The sequence below is a fragment of the Cricetulus griseus genome (genome assembly GCF_003668045.3).
Source record: "Cricetulus griseus strain 17A/GY chromosome 1 unlocalized genomic scaffold, alternate assembly CriGri-PICRH-1.0 chr1_1, whole genome shotgun sequence".
Lineage (NCBI taxonomy): Eukaryota > Metazoa > Chordata > Mammalia > Rodentia > Cricetidae > Cricetulus > Cricetulus griseus.
The window spans coordinates 273,425,809-273,440,773 of NW_023276807.1; the positions used below are offsets into that span (position 1 = coordinate 273,425,809).

At 39.5% G+C, this 14,965-nt stretch overlaps 1 long non-coding RNA gene across 1 annotated transcript; it reads right to left on the reverse strand.

Moving 5' to 3' along the window:
* Window positions 1-3,081: 3,081 nt before the first annotated feature.
* On the reverse strand, window positions 3,082-14,433 carry LOC113839280. The gene is made up of 3 exons (XR_004772580.1): window positions 14,402-14,433; window positions 4,522-4,607; window positions 3,082-3,194 (listed from the first exon to the last, which is right to left on the reverse strand). It is a non-coding gene; the product is annotated as an uncharacterized LOC113839280 (long non-coding RNA).
* Window positions 14,434-14,965: the final 532 nt, after the last annotated feature.

The window sequence follows — 14,965 nt, forward strand, 5'->3', positions numbered from 1 at the left end:
ATCATGGTTTTGTTTTTATGGTACTTCTGACACCATCCTTTTCAATGACAGCACACCACCCAGACAGATAATCCCTTCTACTTCTAATTTCCAATGACCCTTGACACATTTAACTCTTGGGCAAAGCTTGAGTTTCCCTCTTTCCTTTCTTTTCTTTTTTTTTTTGTTGTTGTTGTTGTTTTGGGTTTTTTGTTTTTGTTTTTGGAGACAGGGTTTCTCTGTGGCTTTGGAGACTGTCCTGGAACTAGCTCTTGTAGACCAGGCTGGTCTCAAACTCACAGAGATCTGCCTGCCTCTGCCTCCTGAGTGCTGGGACTAAAGTCGTGGGTCACCACCATCCGGCTCCCTCTTTACTTTGTATGGTTTTATCAAGGGCTGGGTCAAAATTGCATCAGAGGAGACTGAAATGCTCAACATATAACACCACAGAAGGGACACCAAACAAGTATGGTGTGTGTGTGTGTGCGCGCGCGCGCGCGCGCGTGCGTGTGTGTCTGGTGTGTGGTGTGTGTGTGTGTGTGTGGTGTGTGTGTGTGTGTGTGTGTGTCTGGTGTGTATGGTATGTGGTGTGTGTGTGTGTCTGTGTGTGTGTGTGTGTGTGTGTGTGTGTGTGTGTGTGTGTGTGTGTGTATGTGTGTGTGGTGTGTGTGTGTGTGTGTGTGTGTGTGTGTGTGTGTGTGTGTGTGGTGTGTGTGTGTGTGTGGTGTGTGTGTGTGTGTGTGTGTGTGTGTGTGTGTGTTCAAACATACTTCACAATGCAGACTTTGCAAATTTAGGCCCAAAGCTAAAATATTTATTTTTCTATGATAAAGAACTTAGGGTCCAGGTTCAGAAACATGGGTGTCTCAAGGGAACTCTTAAGTCAGAGTAATAACTAGCCCAGGGTCAGGGTTCTGGATGCATTTTGTAATTCCAGCCAGGCCCTCCAGGCTGGGCTATGAAAGGTTCAAAGACAAAATGGAGTTGCTTTGGCAAGTCAAGACTTTACTTGCTGGTGTTGGCACCATAATGACAGCTGCTCATCCAGGTCAACTAATAAAATGAGGGGCAGTTTAACAAACAGCAGTCTGCAGGACCACAGAGTAGAACAAGGTCAGGAAGGCCTTCCCAAAAGCTGATGGAACAGAAATGCCCCTGAAATCCTCCTTCAGGTTGTGGGTTGACCCTGGTGAAGGCCAGAGACAGACAAGGACAGCAGTTGTGGTCTCCATGCGCGTTAGCCCCACCCCCAGCCACCTGCTTCTCCCACCTCAGGCACCTGCTGGATACCCGGGCTGGGCAGGCCCCAACCAGCGGCCCATGGCTTCCCAAGGCTGCCCCGGGAGCAGCTTGCCCAGGGCCTGAGGGCGCACAGTGGGCTCTCAGAGTCCCTTTTCCTGCGCGCCTCAGGCTGAGCTGTAAGCGGCCTCCCTGGTTCCCAGCCCTTGCCCAGGTCGGACCCCAGCGAAGGGCGAAAGGGGCGCCTCCCGGCCTCCCCAGCAGGACTCTTTGCTGGCCGCGCTGCAGCCCCCGGGGCCAGCGGCGGTGACCAACCTGTAACCGCGGCGCGCAGAGCGGTCATGGTGCTGGGGCTGTGGCGGCAGCGGCGGCGGCGGCGGGCGGCGGCGGCGCGGCGGGCAGCATCCGTGCAGGTCGAGCGGGTCTGGGCCGGCAGGGACGCGTCCCCTAACCTACGGCGGCTCAGTCAGGTCCGTGCTAGACCTGCACCAGCGACCGCGCAAGAGCGAGGGGAGCGGAGAAAGCTGCGGGGGGTCCTGGCCTTGCGTTTATTCGCTTGCCTTTTGCAGTTGGCTTTGCTGTGCAAGCTACAGAGGATGCTCAACGCGGCGCCGCAGCTGGTTGCCAGTGCCAGGGTCTGTACTTGCAGGTGGCTTCCCTCTCTCTTCCAGTCTCTCAGCAACAGCTGGGCGATCTTTCTTAGACTGCTGTGGGGCCTCCTGCTTCTAGGCCTGCAAGCCCAGTGTGTGCTCCTGTAGTCCTACTTTATTTCGGTAGTTGTCTCACGGGTACTAAGCAGGACCACACTTGAATGTGAAATTGGTAAATAATAAATACACTCCTAATGTTTTCAGTATTTTAAATATGTGTCATGTAGATAGAGGCAGAAGTCTGTTCATACATGGTTAATCCCATTCCCTATTTGCAGCACCAGGGTAGCTGAGGCTGGGGTCTTTTAGGGAACCCAGTAGAATAGGTGTAGGGACACCTTGCATTCATGCCCAGGGGACACCTTCCATTGCACTCTCTCTCCCCTAAAGCTTTACCTAAATGTTTTCCTCTTCCCAGGCAGTCAGCCATAGCAATCATGCAGGAGTTCATGGCCTGTGGCTTTCACTACCACACACACAAGCCAGGAGGGATAGAGAAAGAAGATGAAGATTCCTCCAAAGGGAAAATTAACTGGAGAACAACTGCCTGTCATAAAATATTGTATCCCTAGCAACAAAAGTAAAATTATACACACATTTTAAACATGCATTTTTCTGACCTTGTTTATTTTAACTACCACCTTTACAAACAAACCAGTCTTCACGACCCTATTGGGTTGTTTGAGGGCTTTTGGTTTATTTATTTGTTTTTGTTGTTGTTTGTTGTGTTTTTGTTTGTATTTGTCTAAAGGGGAATGGCCATAATTAGTGTTTCACAATATGTAGAAACATGAGACTTGTTTTCCACAAAATTTCAGGAGGCTGGAGACGAGTCAACTATATAAAAAGCTGTATTTGAGGTAAAGGATTAAGACATTTTCATAATAAAATTTAAAATAATTTCAATACTGGTAAATGCATAACAAATTCACTTTAAAATTTTTTACTGGTTCATTTTATCATATCTCTCTCTGCTTGCATTTTGTCTTAACCTACCTACTACTTTATTGCTAGTGTTAAAATCTATGATGGCCTATCACTCTTGGAATTATTATTATAAATTAGAATTATCACATAGAAAAATATAATTATGAGACATTTTTAACACCAAGATTTTTACAAAAATTGTATGTCATGTTTCAGAAGTGGTTTCCTAGCAAAGCTCTACATCAGACAGACACTTTAGACCTTCCTCTGTCAGTAACTGACATACCTTGACTGAAAAATCTGATTTCTGCCTTGGAGACACTCCCAGTGCCATGGATGATTTAGAGTCCTGAAGAATTCATGGGATTTGGAAGATGTGTGGAGATCAACACATCCATTCTAGAATATAAGAATTCAGTGTATATAGAAAGAGACCATTAAAAGAGACAAAAAGAAAGTATTTATATTCAAAGTACCATATTAACCTTCTCTGCCTGCTCATTATTCCTCAAATTTTCTTTCACTAAAAATGGGAAAACACAGACAACTGTCTCCTCCAGAACTGCTCTTCTCTGAGTTCATATGATTCACAGATTTCCTTTTCCCATCTCACAACATATATCTGACATACTAACATCAGTTTCTAACATTTTCAGTTTATTATGCAATGTTGGACAATCTGGTCAAGCCACATCTATAACCTCATCTGAGGATACCCTGTATCTCCCTTTTATAGCACATCATCTCCATTTGCCTGCTCCATTTGTTTTGCTCCAGCTGCTGGGCCTGGAAAGAAAAGTTTGCAGGTGTGATATATGGGTTGAACCTGTTTTGAATAGTATGAAATGGAAGAGGGGACAGAATAGATTCAGGGGTCTGTGCAGCACAGCAGGTGTCAGGGCAATGAGCAACTAATACTGGAACCTGTGGCTGACAGGTTGTTGTACTCATACCCTCACCAGTGATCAGGAAACACAAGATAGGAAGAATTTGATGAAAACGGGACACTTGCTTCTTACTAACACCAAACACTATTATTCCCTTTGCCTACTCATAGTGAATTACCAAGAAACAATAACCATGATAAAAGAGAAAGTTTTGAATCCTTGGGAGTGATGCTGTGTGAGCTATGGAAACATTGCCACCCAATTCTCATGGAGAAGAATTCCAATTGAGTACAGTTCAGTTAGATTTGATTTATAGATACCTTATGCTTAGACAAATTGCTCAAGGATCTTTTAAAGACTCCTCTTAGAATTGGTCTAAATCAGTACACACTTATTTGTGTGATATGATTTCTACTTGACACTGAGTATTTATCAGATGATTTTTCTACTAAAGACTCTTGGATGGGAAAATAAAGGTTAAATGTACCCATTTGAAAATATGAAAAGGGAAGAGGCTTGTGTTTGCTAGCTGATATAGTTTCTTGGATACAGAAGTTAGTCTAGGCAGAGCAGATGTTTTAATGAGCAGTGAGCAGGGCTTAACACAATGTGAAGCAGGACTCATAACAGCTGGAGCAAGGGGATAGACATATAGACATATTGCTAAATCGTGAAATTCCAGTGATCTAGGTCTTTCTTGGATCTTTAGGGAATCAATAGGAAGAGTTTCTACTGGGAAAAAGTTAATAGTTGGTAGTTGTGCTGGTTAGTTTTAACTGTCAACATCTTAAAATCTCATGCAAAGAGATTCTTTATGTTAGGCTAGCCTGTGGGCATACCTCTAGGGGATTGATTTGATTGTTGATTGAGGTATGGTGATCCACTCAGAATGAAGGTGCCACTGTTTCTTAGACTGGGCCAGGAACTGTGGAAGGATGAAAAAGCTAGCTGAGCATAAGCAGCGCAGGCAGGAGGCTGGAGTATGTTCATTTCTCTCTGCCTTTGACTACAAATGTCATGTGGCCAGGTGTCTCAAGCTCCTGCCTCTTCAGCTCCTGCAATGATATGCTGTAATCTGTAATCTCCCGTCTCAAAGTTGCTTTGGTTATGGTATTTATCACAGCAAAAGAAATGAACTAGAACCACAGTCTTCTGTTGTCCTCAGTGTTCTAGTTGGAGATCCTGCATAAGTCCTTACCTTTTCATGGATTCACATCTCCAGCAAATAACAAATCATTCATTTATAATTTAAATATTGCAATTTAAATTTGGAAGATATCTCATGACATACATTTTCCTTCATGGGAATTTGCTAAAACTTTCTAGTAGGGTCACCTAGGCTATCTTAAATATTTCTGCCAATAGTATAGTTAAGAACATCTAGAGTGAGATGGTGACCATATGTCTTAGTTAAAATTTCTATTGCTGTGAAGACAATAGAGACAGCATGAAAACTGGAACTCTTATAAAGGAAAACATTTCATTGGAGCAGGCTTACAGTTCAGAAGTTTAGTTCATTATCATCAAGGAGAAAAGCATAGTGGCATGTAGGTTGACATGTTGCTAGAGGCAGCTGAGAGTTCTATGTCCAGATTGGTAGGCAACAGGAAGAGACAATGAGTCACCATGCTTGGCTTGAGTTTCAGAGACCTCAAAGCCCACTTCCAGTGGCACGCCACCTCCAATAAGGCCACACCTACTCATAGCGTTAGTCACTGTAAGCCTATGGGGTATTTTCATTCAACCAGCACGGACTATCACTAGATTAAAATAACATCCTGAGACCCAGCCTGTCCCATTTCAATAAGCATTCCTTCTGAACAGGCCTCTGTAGAATTTTCCAGTCTTTTCCCTCTCTGCAGGTCTCACATGTCTGCATCACCACAATGGTACAGGATCAGTTCTGGAATCCCTCCATACTCTGTACTTAAGTTGTGGTTGTCTTATCTGAAGCACTGAAAACATGTAAACGCAATGAGGAGGTGGTAAAGCGCCATCTGTTGTGTCAGAGTTGAGGCTCTGCAAGATTATCATATGGTCCTTGTGTTTCCTGCTTGCATTAAAACAAGCCTGGATGGAAGGTACACTTAAAATGCCCTTCAACAAAGAATGCAAGGCAGAGTAAATCCACATGACCTTTAAGTTGGGCAGAAATATACTGTAGCAAGGTGTGTCACTGAAACAAAAACTTCTCAGTCCATGAAAGGAACAATTATAGAGTACACAGATCATAGACTATTCTAGACTATGTTCACACAGTCCATAAATAAACATGATCTCTATACTGTTCATACTTCACTGTAGACAGACTTCTCTGTCCCACCAGTAGGCTCTGTCCTACCAGCCAGCTCCCAAATAACCACACAGAGACTTATTATTAATTATAAATGCTTGGCCAAGAGCTTAGACTTGTTACTAATTACCTCTTTCAACTTAAATTAACCCACATTTCTTATCTATGCTCTTCCATATGGCGGTACCTTTCTTCAGCGCGGCATATTCATCTCTGTGTCTGGCTGATTACTCTGCCCTCCTTTCTTCCCAGTGTTCTCTCAGTTTGGCTCTCTTGCCTAACCTCTTTCTGACTAGCTACAAGTTGGCTTTTTATTAAACCAATGAGAGCAAAACATCTTCACAGTGTACAAAAGGATTATCTTTATGGGGAACCTACCAGAGAAGACCACATAGTCACAAATTATAGCTGACTGAAAGTTTGTTTAAACCTGCTGGTACTATACTTGGGTTTTGGGGACCCATGTGTATAGCACCAGTATTAAAAGTAAGTGGCTTTTAAAGACAAATCCACATACTGTTATCTCACTCAGCAGGTGTACGGGGAGTTGTGCAAGCAAGCATTTTAACAGAGGGTAAGACAAATAGTTAACTGGAGGGAGAAATTGTACAAGTAGGTAGTTTAACAGAGCCAAGATAAGTTAGATGGAGCACCTTGACCTCAGGCTTCTTGAATAGAACAAGATAATTATCTTTGGGGCTTTCCATCATGGAGATCAAATACTAGTCAAACCTGAAATGACCTCAGCTACAATACAAGACAGTGTAACCTCTTCATTGTCTTGTGGAACCCATTCCTCCAGGTAAACCACTTAACTTGGCTTCTGTTATAACTGCTTGCTTGAAACTACTCACTCTGTGACACCCCCCTCCCCCGGAAAAAGAAAGAAACTACATATACCACATCTGCCTGAGAGAGATGCCACGATGTGGTTTCTGTCTTTAGAAACCCATGTTCTGGACATTTGGGGCCACACATAGGTCACCAAACACTTGGGTGCTGTCCTAGCTTGAAAAAGACTTTCATTTGGTTATACACTCTGTCTTAGTGGTCATCTCTGGCAGTTAACAAAAAACAAAAAGCAAAATAACAACAACAAAAAGACCCAAAACATCATTTTGTTTCATTTTCAGATAAAGTAAGTTTTAGATAAAAAGGTTGCCTGGAAAATTATAAATAAATAGTAATATCAAGTACATGAGGGAATATGGGAATTATGCAGTCCAACAATGGCTGGTTGTAAATTAGAAAGTCCAAGAGTCTAGTAGCTGCTCAGTCCCACGAGGCTGGTTGTCTCAGCTGGTCTTCTGTTTTTACTGGACTCCCAAAGAAGTTGGCTCCAATGCCAATGAAGGAATGGATGACATGGTGAGGACAGGCAGGAGAAATAACCCTTCCTTTTTCCATTGTCCTTATTTAGGTTTCCAACCCAGATGAAAGGTGTGTCTTCCATACTCAAAGACATGTTGTCTTCTTGCCTCAAGATCCAAATCACAAGTGTCCCTTCCATTTCTGGATTACGGCTCATGCCAGATATAGTTAAGCTGACAACCAAGAATAGCCACCACAAAACAGCAAACCACTGTTCATGAACATGTTTCCAATATCCTAAATTAATTCTTCCACTCTAAGCAATACTTGTGTTGTATGTTCTTATGGACCTAGCCAATCAAAATATATTTAGATGTTGAAAATTCCTTTCACATTAGGGACCCTGCATGTGTTTAAAAGCAAAATGCATGATTTGTACACTGTGAAATAAAAATAAAGTATGTTTGTAATTCAGTGATAGATAGTTAAAACTTTTGTTAGTTAAGAATTAAGCTTTCTACAAGAAAAGAGAATAGGAAATAGAATTTCATAGTCAATTTGCTGCATTCAGTCTGTTTTTTTATTCTCCCGGCAATGAGGAACTATTTGGTCCATGTATCCATCTTAGCACACTTATGCTTGCTAATCCCCAAATGACTGATTTGCTTTTAAAAGATCATAGTTTCATATTAAACTTTGGTCTCCAAGGAAGTACAGATACACAGCAAGAAAAAGCAAACAGAGTTTTCTTCACAATGTCCAGCCAGTACTTATCTTGATCAAAACATGATATTACGCTTTTTGTCTTCAAGGTAAAATCCTCTGATTAGCTGATTAAGAGTAATTATCAGGTATAGTGATATACACAGTCATCTGAAGCAAAGTGTTTTTGTTCAGAAAAACAAGTCAATTTGGAGACACTAGAGGACAGTTCTCAGAATAGGCTGTTTGTTATGTATCGCTTTTCAACTGGCCTATGTCTTAGCTGCTTCTTCGTAGACCTTAGAGTCTTCATCACAGAACCTGAAATTGGGACATCTTGACTCTGTTCTTTGCTTTTCCTGATTCCCTGAAATACGTTAAAGAACACCCAGACCTGGAGAATGGGGCAAGCCTTGGCACAGTCATGTCCTAATACTGAAGTTGCCTTGTGAATGCAAGTAGTGCCTCCTTATAATTTTCAAGTATTTGCAATCAAATGTTTATCAAACAATTCATTATCCTTCAAAGTGAAGTGTTAGTTAAGGTCAGACCAGAAGAAGCTTTTTTATATCAGGCCCTGCAGTTATTTAGAATGGGGAGATTCACTGGAAAATGGGACATGATCCTTGCTCTCAAGAGGCTCCTAAACTTTGTGCTGTTTTCAAGAGTGTGTTTGCTTCTTCTTCACTTCCTCCTCTTTTTATAAAAAGAACACTGGAAAGGCTAGTTAAGATTAAGCACTTGGCCGGACGTTGGTGGCACATGCCTTTAATCCCAGCACTAGGGAGACAGAGGCAGGCGATTTCTGTGAGTTCGAGGCCAGCCTGGTCTATAGAACGAGTGCCAGGATAGGCTCCAAAGCTACACAGAGAAACCCTGTCTTGAAAAACAAAAAACAAAAAACAAAAAACAAAAAACAAAAAACAAAAAACAAACAGACAAAAAAAAGATTAAGCACTTGCTGCTCAAATATGAGGAAGAGATTTTGAATTCCGAAAATCAATGTAATCCCAGTGCTCAGGCAGCAGAGATAGAGAATACCCAGGAAAAGCTGGCTGGTTAGACTCAGCTCTGAATTCAAGTGGGAGATTTTGCTTCAATATATAAAGTTAGAAATTGATCAATGAAGATACTCCCAAAGCCAACCTTGGGCCTCAGAGATACATGCATATATATATATATATATATATATATATATATATATATATATATGTCCATATGCACATTCATGTTTGTACATAGAATCATATGCAAACACATACATACTACATACATACACATGCAAAACAAAAAAATACTAGAAATAAAATCGCTGATAAAACAATGAAGATAATGGTCATCAGAGTGACAAACTAGAGTTATGGTTTAGTAAATGCCATGTGCTCTTTGTTAAGACACAAAAAGGATGTAAATTAGTGTGGTAAAACCTGAGATATATTTTCATAAGTGATGACTGATCTAAATATCAACTCTAAATTAAAAAAAAACAATGAAAAGCTTCACATATGACAACCAGTTGTACCAAATCTGCTTGGAAATAAGAATTCTCTACTAATTGAGTTAGTCTAGTCTAACAAATTGGAGATGCACTTAAAAACAAATTACTGGTATATGTAACATATCTGAATCTTCCCAAGATGCTGAAAAGTGTTATCAAAAAACATTGGTACTATATGATTTAGTTAAGTGATATTTTTTTAATTGCAAAAATAGCATTGAAAAATTCAGAATAATACTTTATTTGGGTATAGGAGAAATCGACTAGGAGGGGGCATGAAAAATGTTTTGGAAATAAAGGTACCATTTTGAATACTGAAATGACTTTCTTTATGCAAACAATATATGAGATATAGTTGATTCGCATGCTGAATTATTTTGGCAGACAGGTACAGATGTCAGCAATTTATGTTGAGATTCATTATAAACTTTAGGATTGATGGAGGGATGAGGGAAACTGGAGGTGGATGAATATTCAGTATGATAAGGAAACTGTTACAGCAGCACCAACATGGCAGAAGAGGTGGGTCTTTGTGGGTTTATTAGATAATTGTCCCAAACTTTTATGTCTGATATGTTTTGTGATAACACATGTGTAAAATGTGGTTAGGCCTGACAGCTTGCTCCCAGGCTCCTGCAGCTCTTGCTATGGTCACTTCTATGTCTCAACTAGTGTCCCTGTTGCTACTGCCCTATGACTTGTTTTATTATGGTAATTAACCAAAACAAATGCAATCAACAACTTTAATAAGCCATGCCTGTTTTCAAAACACAGTAATAGTGTCCCATCATTCTTGGGGGTCATAGTCTGATTTCCTGTATCCTACATGATGTGGCCCCCATTACCACTGTGATACCTTCTCCCCTTGCATCCTTTTTTCTGAGTCCTACCGCTTTCACATTGTCTCCTTCCTACCCTTTGAATTGCAAACATCCTTATACCCTAGGACCTTGTCATTTGCTCTGTTAGCATGTCCTTCCTTCGGACAACTTTTAGTACTACTCACACTTTCATATAACCAGTACCATCACCTAGTAAAATCTTCCCAATGACTCCTAACTCCTAAATTCTATTTCCATTTGTTTTTGAACTTCCATTCTTAAGTATTTTAGGTAATATTACTCTAACATTCTCTATAGTTTGTTCATTTATATGCTTATTGTCTATACAGGGTACCTGTATACCAGGGGAGAATTTTTGTCTGTTTTACTATCTCCTTACTTGACAGCAGCTGCAACAGAGCTTAACAAATAATAGACACAAAACTATTTGCTGAATGAATAAAGGACATCTGTATTATTGGATCATGCCCTTAGCAAAACACTGGTTATAAAAATGCACATTGTTTTTTGTTTTTTCACGACAGGGTTTCTCTTTGTGGCTTTGGAACCTATCCCAGCACTCGCTCTGGAGACCAGGCTGGCCTTGAACTCATAAAGATCCTCCTGCCTCTGTCTCTCACGTGCTGGGATTAAAGGCGTGTGCCACCAATGCCCAGTCACATGTTGTTTTAGTAAAATTGAATCACTATGAACACTTTTTCCATAACAGTTAGAAGTATTTCTGTAGATAAATGCTTTGCTGAACTTTGAGCCAGGCATACAAATGCTTGAAAAAGTTTAAGCCAGATAACAATCACCCCAACAATAATAGAAGAAGTATTGCACCTTGCACTGAAGGAAGAAGCAATAAATGGAATGAATGGCATTATTCTAAGGATTTATTCTCTACTATTTAGTTTTTTAAAATATAAAATGTATTTGAAATCAGGGGTTTCTCTAGTTTCAGTTCATCATTGTATCCCTCATCTCCAAATAGAGCCTGCTAATGTTATAGTCAATATTCATATTTTCATAATATTCATATTTTTAATAAATAACATTATGAATATAACAGTGCTACTGTTGTTGAATTAAATGATGGACATGGTTATGGCATCAATAACAGCATGGCTTACTCAGCAAAATCTTCTGTTAGATGGCTAGCAGAAATCTGTGACCTAGCTAGCTATCCCATTGATGGGGGAAGTCCTTCTGTATGCTGTGAATATGTTTCTCTTATTTGTTGATGGATAAAGATGTTTGGCCAATGGACAGGCATAATGTAGTCAGGCAGTAAGTATAGAAAGGACTACTAGACTAGGAGAATTCAGGGAAGAGAGACACAGAGAGTGGGTTGTGAGGGAGACAGCATGTAGCTACTGAGGAAGAAAGAGATCCGGGCATCACCAGTAAGCCAAGGCTACATGGAGATACACAAATTAATGTAAATGGGTTAATGATTAAGAGAGAACTAGCCAATAAGAAGCCTAAGCCATGGGCCAAATAGTTTATAATTAACATAAGCCTCAGAGTGTTTATTTGGTACTAAATGGTTGAGGGATTGGGTTGGATATAAGCTTCTGCCTACATCCCATAAGTTGCTAGAATCAACCATCCATGAACAACACATATAGAAACATTGATTTGGGTGTCAATGTAAAAGTGGCTGCTGATATAATCATCCTTGAGACTTTGTGTCTCTGGGATAATTTGAAAAAGTCCTCATAAATCACATATTGTGACAAAAGGATATTTGGTATAACTTTGGATGGAGCCACTACTAGTGTAAATTTTATGTGAAGAAAACAACACCCTTTCTGAAGAATTATGACTCAATTCTCCACAGGGATGCTTCTGAGGATTAATAGAGTGAGGCCTGAATGTCAATCAGCTCCACCAGTCAGCCAGTAACCTTGTACAGAGAGAACACTGTGTGCACTATCAGACATGGAGGCTTGGGTGTAGTCTGCTTCCTAGAATTCTGAAGTGTGTACTCACTAGCAGTGTACAATGCACCTGCCCTATCCATCACTGTCTACAGAGTTTTTCAAACCAAATGATGAAGGTCATGCTGCCTTGCTTTAGTTTCTTGGCAGTCTTGTACCTTTAAGCTATATGTGTGCATAGTTCTTGTTAAATGGCTTAAGACTTTTCTCTTGCTACAATTTGTACATTCTTTTTGCATATTAGCATCTGTTTATTGAATTATAAAGCTTGATAGGATGTATGTTGCTACAGTATGTGATGGCTTTGATGAGTTGAATATGATGAATATAAGAATAAATAACGTTTGTCTTTAATGAATCTACCACTTGTAGGTTCTTATAATGGAAGTATTTCCAACGTTCCAAAATCTTAAAAGATTATTAATGATTGTTCATAAATTTTATCAATATTTTCCCAGCATTCTATTGTTAGTGATGAATCAAAGTGAAGTGAAGCCAGGCCTGGTGACATATATCTACAATGAGAGGCTGAGGCTGAGGCAGGAACATAACAATTTCAATGTCACCCTAAACTATATCTTAAAAGAAAAGTGGGGAGGATGTAAGTGAATCCTATCAGCCTTCCTCTTGTGGACTGTCCCACATTAGCCATCTTTATAGACTTAAATCTGTCATTGTTCCAGCTAGAATTTAGTTAGAAATCAGATAAAGAATTCACTGACTTGATTTTAGTTTTGTGAAATGATTTAAGGTCATTTTCTATTATTTTTAAAAAATAGTTGACAAAATACTGAGCTTTATACTAGTGTGGACTGAAATTTGAGTGGAAGTTCTCATTTGGTCCTATCATTTCTTTAGTACGATAGACATTTATACTTTTGGATAAGATCCATCCCATTTAAATTATTTTCCTTATAAAACATGCCAAATAGTTGAAAGAGAAAGTCCATCTGCCAACTTCAATTATTAACGCCCTTTTCTATTTTTGAAAATTAATTTTAGAACCATTTTATGTTGTCCAAAAATGTAACACGTGAAGATTTTGAGTGACATTCCATTAAGCTTTGGTGTTACTGTGTGAGCAGCTGACATCTTTGCAATATTTAGTTTTTTTATCCAGGAGTATAACACAGGCTTTTTTGTTGATGTGCAATTTAATGGTTTGCACTAAATTTATGGAATTTTTTCTGAAATAGATTTCATGCATTTTATACAAAGGCCATTCTTAAGAATTTTAATTTATTGGATAATTTTGGTTTTATGAGTGTTCCTATTATTTATGCCCAAGTTCATTGTCATTATGTATAGAAAAAAATTGCCTGGTTTTGAAAGTCTCCCTTGTATTTCTGCAGTTTCATTGATTATATTAACATTTAATTCTTTAAATATTAATGCATTTACATATGTTATTATTTTGACAAACTTAATGTGATGCACAAAAGAACAATGATTTGTTCCTTTCAAGTGGCTCTAACTAGATATAATTCAAGCAAAAAAAAATTCCACATTAGTTTTCCAGAGATGATTGACGAAACTATATTCCCATCTTCTTTCCTGTTATAAATTAACTCTACTGAGGAGTATCAGAGAGGAAGTTGTAGTGAACTATTTCCACAGAAGAAATTCCTGTAAGATTTCAGTTCTCTAACCTAGAAAGATTATCAGAAATAAGCTGAACTTTAGAAAAAAACAATTTTAAATTTATTTTGTGTTAGTTTCTTAGGGGCAGCCATTAAGGACTGTTTTGTTCATTTTTTTTTTTGTAATCCCAGAATTTAAAAATAAGATTACCAAATGCCAACACCTAGCAAATATGTGTAGTGATATATTATTTATGATTTATTAAAGCCTGCCTGAGGATTCAGAAAGAAAAATCAGCCACAAGCCGTAGAATCCAGGCACACACCTTTAATCCCAACAGCCAGAGGTTAGAGAATTCAGTATTAACAGAAAGATGAATGCCACCCAGAGATACATGAGATTGAATCAGTCTAAAAGAGTAACAGGTCACATGCCTTTAATCCCAGCACTATAGGGGTATAAAATATAGAGGTAGGATCTTCAGTAGTCAGTAAGTATAGTGGGAAATTACCAATACGGAGTCAGGTAGAAATATAAGGGTATTTAATAGGGAAAAGCCTTACTTACAGAGCGACCTAGCCAGCCGGCGTGGCAGCAGTCTGTACACAAGTCCAAAAGAGAAACCGAAAGCAGTCACAAGCGTGGTCAGGCACACCTGTAGCCAGCCCCTAAGTAGGCGTGGCTACAGCTTCCCCTACAATTCCCCTTTCAGTCTAAAAGAGGATTAAAACTTAACAGTTTAAAGTATCCAAAATTAACAATCTTAAAGGTAAAATATAAGAAGATACAACAATCTGTTTATGTCATATCTTAACTATCTATGTTAACTAAACCCTAATGTCATCTGAAAGAGGTATCCAAGCCTGAACACCTCCTTCTAATCCCAACCATAAACAATAGGAAGCTATCCCTAACTAGGTATATACATTATCCTAAGTGACAACAATGGGGAAAGGGGGCATAGTATCCTCCAAGTTACTTTCTGTTGAAATGGGACAATGATAGTCATGTGGGGTCCTGTAGGAAGATAATGTTAGTATAGTGAAAGTCTTGAATGAATTGTATCCAGTCCATGTTAGATGGGATTCACTTGATTGAAGATCTCGCTTGAAACCCTCAACTTGATTGAAG